At 30.7% G+C, this 7421-nt stretch overlaps 1 long non-coding RNA gene across 1 annotated transcript; it reads left to right on the forward strand.

Annotated features, from left to right (window-relative positions):
- The first annotated feature begins 2852 nt into the window (after positions 1-2852).
- Positions 2853-7421, forward strand: LOC143062279 (uncharacterized). The gene is made up of 3 exons (XR_012974656.1): positions 2853-3396; positions 4135-4333; positions 7292-7421. It is a non-coding gene; the product is annotated as an uncharacterized LOC143062279 (long non-coding RNA).

Here is a 7421-nt window from a genome sequence, read left to right on the forward strand (position 1 = left end):
TATAGCCATACTTATTATGGTCAGGTTACAGAAAATGAGTCAAAGATTTTGTTTTTGAATACACATGCCTTATGTTAATCTTGAACAAAGAAAAATAATGCATTTGTCTCTTTTTTTTTTGAAATGTTGGCGTACCCATTCTTTTGAAATAGATGTGCATTTGTTTTGAAAGCTCATAAAATGGGTGAAAAGCGTTATCAAAATACACAAAATATGTATGTCTGCATGTCTGCATGGCCGTCTTCTTTCATATGACATGATAACATGTAATAGCACAATTCGCAATAGATGCTTATATCATAAAACTTTACATAAGATTGCTTTCAGTATGAATGTTTGCAAAAAGGTATAACAAAAATACCTGAAAATTCACATGAATGACAAGTTGACAACTTAAATTGCTAAATAACAAAAAAAAAACACGCTGCTCAACAATCATAACAACATTGTAAATAAACGAGCTAATGCTAGAAATTGCCTGTATGATTGTTTTTGATATACTAGCATTCGAAATAGATAGAAACGTTAGCGCGTAAAAGTTGTGTCTGTATATTTCATATATGAAATCTATGGTTAGAAATGAATTTCTAACTGTATTAAAATTATACAAATACGTTTTAAATGTTTAGTGAATGATTATGATTTCATGATAGATACCAGGATTGAAAGTTTTTTACAACTAAGGAAGATTCATTAGTTATGCTCGAGTACAAAAAGGCAAATAAAGTGCGACGATGGAGAGTACTCGGTTACCCTAAATTTTAGAAGATATGTGTATTAAAAGATATGTGTTTTAAAACTTTTAAATATTCCGTCATGTAATGTATTGAAATTGTTTATGTAAGGTCACTACAGAACTTAATTAACAGATGTAGACCGTTATCATCGCGTCTTATCATGTGACTGTGTAATTTGTATAAGTTAATCAGTTGTATTAAAACCATGAAACTGTGCATACGACTTTATTATCTCTCTAGCAATTAGTAGCTATTTTATAATGGCGACGAGACAAATTGGATTTACAAATGAACAATTAAATTAATTATTAGTATTGATTAGTTCCATAATGGCATCGGCATTACCTGTGTTTCCAACTTTCAGTTTACATGAAAGTGCTGCTGATCAGCGCCGGAAAAAAATGGACAAAACGACTTCAAAATTTACTTGTTGGAATGAATATCAAGGATAAAGTGAGACAAAGAGCGTTACTTTTGCATTACGCAGGGGAAGAAGTAAATGACATTTTTGATACCTTACAAGAAACTGGAGAGGATTACGATACAGCACTTACGAAGCTTAGCGAATATTTTGCACCGAAGAAAAACGTTGAATACCAAATATATAAATTCCGTCAGGCAAAGCAAGAAACAAATGAAACAATGGATGCGTTTCATGCAAAGTTGAGACAATTATCCGTCAACTGTGAATTCAATGATGACAATCGGGAAGTAAAGTCTCAAATCGTTCAAGGATGTTCATCTTCAAGACTGAGAAGAAAAGCTTTAAGAGAAGATATGACTTTGGAACAATTATTATCTTCAGCACGAGCTCTAGAATAATCTGAAAAACAAGCAAACGAAATCGAGAACAAAGAAGAGAAACTCGAGACCAACGCTTTACACAAGAAGAGAAATTTTCGGAAAAATCATCCAAGATATTTATAACAAGATAAGCGTCCGGAACAACGTGTGAATCAACAACAAATGTAGGCATTGTGGAGGTGAATTTCCACACCGAGGGGAATGTCCTGCTCAAGGAAAATCCTGCAACTTTTGTAAGAAGCTTAACCACTTTGAGAAGATGTGTAGGTCAAAAAGAAATGCTCATACTAAACGATCTGTTAATTCGCAAGAGAATTCAGATTTTGAAAACAATTTTGAATGTCAATCAAAAATAGATAGTAGTTCAGATGATGAATATGTTTTCGGACTACAGATATAACCGTGTGCCTATCTTTTACAAAATGTAATAATTCTAATATTTTTTCAAATTAGGGAAAACGTTGATATGATTGATTGAGAGGACTTCTGGTAGTTGTTCTTGACGTTTTTATATTTTTCGATAAACGACGTTGACCGAACTTTTTTTTGTAACCAATGTGAACAAGATGGCGGCGATAATGTCAAAATCACTTCGCGTTAATCGTTTAATTTAAAAATAATAAACACAAAACATGCATTTGAATGATAATAAGAGTTTTTGTAGTTTATTTTTATCAGCTTGCAAATTTCATTGCGTACATATGTTTGCATAAACCAACAAATATGTTCATGCGCCAGGCCAATTCAATGACACACATATACAATTAACGTGTGACGAGAGTTAAAAAATAAATTCATTATCTCTAATTTTAAAGAATCATAAGGATTAAACGCCATTTCAAAGGAATTTATTAGTGTATAAACTCGACCAATTCACTCACAAATAAATAAAAAATCAAAACAGTCATATTTATATAAAACAAAATCAAAGAAATAAGGTGTATAAGAATAACGTGTTAACTGTAAATCTGGCATACTGGCATGATAATGTTCCATTTGAGCCTACAGTTTATTACTTTATGAATTGTTTAACATACATGTATTAATAATTTCATGTTCCTTTTCTAATCATAAGTGTTTAAATTTAAATGAAAATAGTTTCGGTAGGTATACCCAAATGCGACAGACGGTCCATAAGTCGATACAGTTGTTATCCATATGTTATGCGAGTGACGTTAGCCAAATATTATAAAGAATTGAACTGAAAGTGTTACTTAGTTCTGAACAGTTAAAAAAACTAAACTAATAAAATCCGGTTAATTCAGAGATTTATTTTTAAGTCAGTTAAGATCTCTTCAGTTTTATCTTCAGATTGTTTAGTAGGTTTTTTTACCTTTAAAAAAAATACTGAATGGTGTGAAACTTTTTTATTAAAAGAACTGGAGTCACTGTAATCAAAACGGTCTGAGCAGAACTGAATTAAAACACAAAAATATTTTTAAAAAAACTTTTATCAAGACTATTGATTTTTAGTTTAAGAAATTTTAGATGATGTTAATATCAAAACGAAGTTTTAGACTAAACTTTATCTTCTTGTAAGAGTGAACGAATAACATTCTTTTAAGTATTTATCATCCGTAGCACCAGGCATTTACTTGAAAAAGTTAGAAAATATTTATATATCACTTAAATAAACAGTAAATGTATCTCATAAAATACACAGGTCCAAGTAAAAAGACAATCTTGTGGTTATAAAAACTGTTCTTGTGCGATTATTGTTCGTGAAGGGAACGACGCCGTACAAATAGATACCTGCGGGAAGACAACACCAATTATCCAAGAGGTTACGTATTTATCAAACACTTCGACAAAACACATCAGCATCTACCAATCAGATGACGGATTATTTTTTCACGTGAGTAAACTTTTAGCAGTGTTTTATCATGTTTATAAAAGGTTGAGGGAGATTTATGAACGTTTATGCCCATCTGTGTCGGTTCTTTATATATATTTTTTTGCATTATGATAAGTATGCATGTACGATATGAACTAAAATTTCAAAAAATTAACTAACAAATAAGTACTATTTTTGTAAACTACCAATAAGTACACTTTTCTTAAAATTTTATTTTAGTTGATCGTATTTAAAACCTTACAGTTTATATATCTGGTTCACTTTTCACAAGAAAAAAATGAAAAAATAAACCAAAAAAACGCTCTTCAGAAATGCGAAAAGAACAAATTTACACATTATTAAAGAACGTTTAATATTTTCTTATTTTAATGTTTATAACACGTTGACCGGGTCGGATCCAGACATGCATGTGGTGTTGCATTCAATTCTTTTCGTATACGAGACATGCTATTGTCAGTTAAATGTATCTTTAAAATTGTAACGGTTATCGATCAATATAATGGCGAAATTACTTCAAAAATTAATTCTGCATTGAAAATGGCTTCAAAATTTTTTTCTGTAACATGAAATGACTATATACACACTCATTTCCTGTTAATTTAACGGAAATTGACAGAATGCATTACTCGTTATATATATATAAAAAAATAAAAACAAATGCTTCATAAGCAGTATACATCTGAGAACATATTTCACTTGAATAATGCTCTTTTGGGTTACTTTCATAATACATTACAGTCACAGTTATGTCTTGTTCCAATATAACAGTAAATTTGACCGGGTCGGATCTAGACATGCATGTGGTGTTGTCGATCTTAGACCAAGACAAGAATTCTCCTGGTGGGATTTGTGGGAAGGAAACATGGTTTTATGTACCTGGTATTGGTAATATAGCATCAAATGGTCAAAAGGAGCCAGAGTTCTTTGAAACATTGACGTAAGAATAAATCATTACATCTTGCATTTGTACCATTAAGTTTATTATGCCACTTTTTTATTTTCTCTACATTTTTTATACATTAACCCTATATCTCATACAAAAAAGATTTAAAATTGTTGCTGAATATTAAAAAGCAAATAATGATGGACCTAGAATTTTTGGATTTTTTTAATATTTCCACATGGTTTTATACCAACCGAGCAAGACCTTCGTGTGTAGTCAAGGGTCGTTAATTTTATTTTATTTTTTGTTAGATGTTAATACACATAATATTTTCATATTATTGTATTTTAGCTGAAAGAGTAGCAAACGAGAAGGCAGGCTTGGACCCTTTATTCCCCTTAAAATTCTTAAATCACAAATGTTTGAATTGTCCATGTTTTCTACCAAAAACATGTTGTTAGCAATTAAATATGTCAGTCTTGCGCATTTATTTTTTTAATTTCGTCTTAGATTTTAGCATAAGGGCTTCAAACTTTACAAACTTCCGCTAAAACAAATTTCAGACTTTGCATTTATATTCAGATATAAGCCTAAGCTCTACACGGAAAGATATTTACCAAAGACACTATGAATTTGCATAAAAAAAATCGTTTATGTTAAGGCCTGCGCTCATTTTAACATTGTCCAAAAACTATGCGTGAAAGGCCCTTCTAGGTTTCGACTCCCGTTTCAATGACATCACATTGACCTGTGACCAATCTAAACAAAAATAACCTTGGTAATCAGTTTGTGTCATCTGGTCCACTTTTCACAAGAAAAAAATGAAAAAATAAACAAAAAAACGCTCTTAAAGCTCTATCAAACTCCAGCTTAATGTAAGTCAACAATGTTCGTCAAAATATCCCTTTATAATTGAAAACTAGAAACATGTTTAAAATACACATGTTTCTGGAAATCCTTTAACAAAACAAAACGTTAACTTTCAAATTCATTTGACAAATATCTTTCCTCAGAAATGCGAAAAGAACAAATTTACTCATAATTTAAGTACGTTTAATATTTTCTTATTTTAATGGTTATTTGTATACCCTGTCTCAGACATACACGTATCGTTTGTTTGTCCAGTTTTATCCTTATATTACCTACTCCCAATGATGGTGTTTGTCCTTCATAATAATTAAAAGAACTTTCCTTAATTTTTAATTTTCAGTATATTTAAAAAAATCACATCATTCGTTATTTTTTTCTATTAAGTAAGAAGCTACATTGTATTCGTAGTAAGTCGGTTTGAGATAACAAACACTACAGAATAACGACAGTAACTTATGTCTACAAAACACAAAACATCTAAAGCTATAATTTGAGCAAACACAAACCCCTACTAAGAAGAATAAGTGGCATTGCTCATGTCAGCAAAAAAATTAAAAACTCCCAGGAAATTTAAAAACCAAAAGTCCCTTTTCAAATGGCAAAAGCAAAATATCAAACACATAAAACGAATAGATAACAACGGTCATATTTCTGACCTGGTACAGGTATTTCTTCATTCAGAACATGGTGAACTAAATCAAGTTTTAAAGCAAGCCAAAACTTCCAATTGTAAATGCACTGATAAGATTTTTTTTCGATGATGTCGTATTCGAGAAAAAGAAGATGTGATTGTGGGTAAGACAATTGGAAACAACGGTCAATCAACTCGTAATGGCGTCTGTATATTCTTAAAACGATGGGATCAATTTAACTACTTGAAACTTTTTTAATGGTTGTAAGCCGCCATAAAAAATCAAAAATCATGATAGGAAAAGAAAGCTCTGGAAAATTGTATTATCTTCAAGTAATGGGAACTCAAATCGAAAAGGTCCTTTCTAAATGGCAAAATGAAATGCTTAACCACATCAAACAAATGGTGACAACCGTCATATTCCTAACTTAGTACAGGCCTTTCCTTATGTCAAAAATGGTGGATTAAAACATCATTTTTAGCTAGCTAACTTGTGTGACAGTCGCATACAATACCATTTTATTGTTAACAAATTGTGAACAAAACAAACAGACATAATAGGTGAAATTGTCAAAAATAATGGTACAGTAGTCAACGTTGTTTAACTTAATCACAATAAAACAAACAAATATGTCAACAAAGAAAAACAAAATGACATATAGGCAAAGCATATAAGCAAAAAAAAAACACAAAATTTTTGCGGATGCAAATATTATTTAGATTAGTTGTTTTGCAATGCATAGTTGATCTACAACAAAGCATTTGTTCACAATTTACACATTTTCATTTCCCACTTTCTACCAAACTTGATAGAAAAACACTATGACCAGTCTGACAATATTTTATGTTCATAAACGTATGTGTAGGGATTGTGAAATGACAACAGCAACCCAAAATTAATGAAATTACAGGCCTTTCCTTATGTCAAAAATGGTGGATTAAAACATCATTTTTAGCTAGCTAGCTTGTGTGACAGTCGCATACAATACCATTTTATTGTTAACAAATTGTGAACAAAACAAACAGACATAATAGGTGAAATTGTCAAAAATAGTGGTACAGTAGTCAACGTTGTTTAACTTAATCACAATAAAACAAACAAAAATGTCAACAAAGAAAAACAAAATGACATATAGGCAAAGCATATAAGCCAAAAAAAAAACACAAAATTTTTGCGGATGCAAATATTATTTAGATTAGTTGTTTTGCAATGCATAGTTGATCTACAACAAAGCATTTGTTCACAATTTACACATTTTCATTTCCCACTTTCTACCAAACTTGATAGAAAAACACTATGACCAGTCTGACAATATTTTATGTTCATAAACGTATGTGTAGGGATTGTGAAATGACAACAGCAACCCAAAATTAATGAAATTATTCTACGAATGCAGTTGGGTATATATTCTATGAATGTAGTTGGGTGAATAAAAATATCTTTTTAAGGTGAAAGGCCATACTATCTATTGTAACCGAATGTAGTTTTCTTTTCAAATTTCTAATTTCAGTCTACCACAGAATGCAAGCATGTTCAAAACTGGTATTTCTTTTGATCATAATAACAGCATAACAGATATCGGATATTGTAAATGTGAAGGATCGAGACTATCTTGTGGAACTATCATATAGCAAATAAAA

Source organism: Mytilus galloprovincialis, chromosome 2 (assembly GCF_965363235.1).
Source record: "Mytilus galloprovincialis chromosome 2, xbMytGall1.hap1.1, whole genome shotgun sequence".
Classification (NCBI taxonomy): domain Eukaryota; kingdom Metazoa; phylum Mollusca; class Bivalvia; order Mytilida; family Mytilidae; genus Mytilus; species Mytilus galloprovincialis.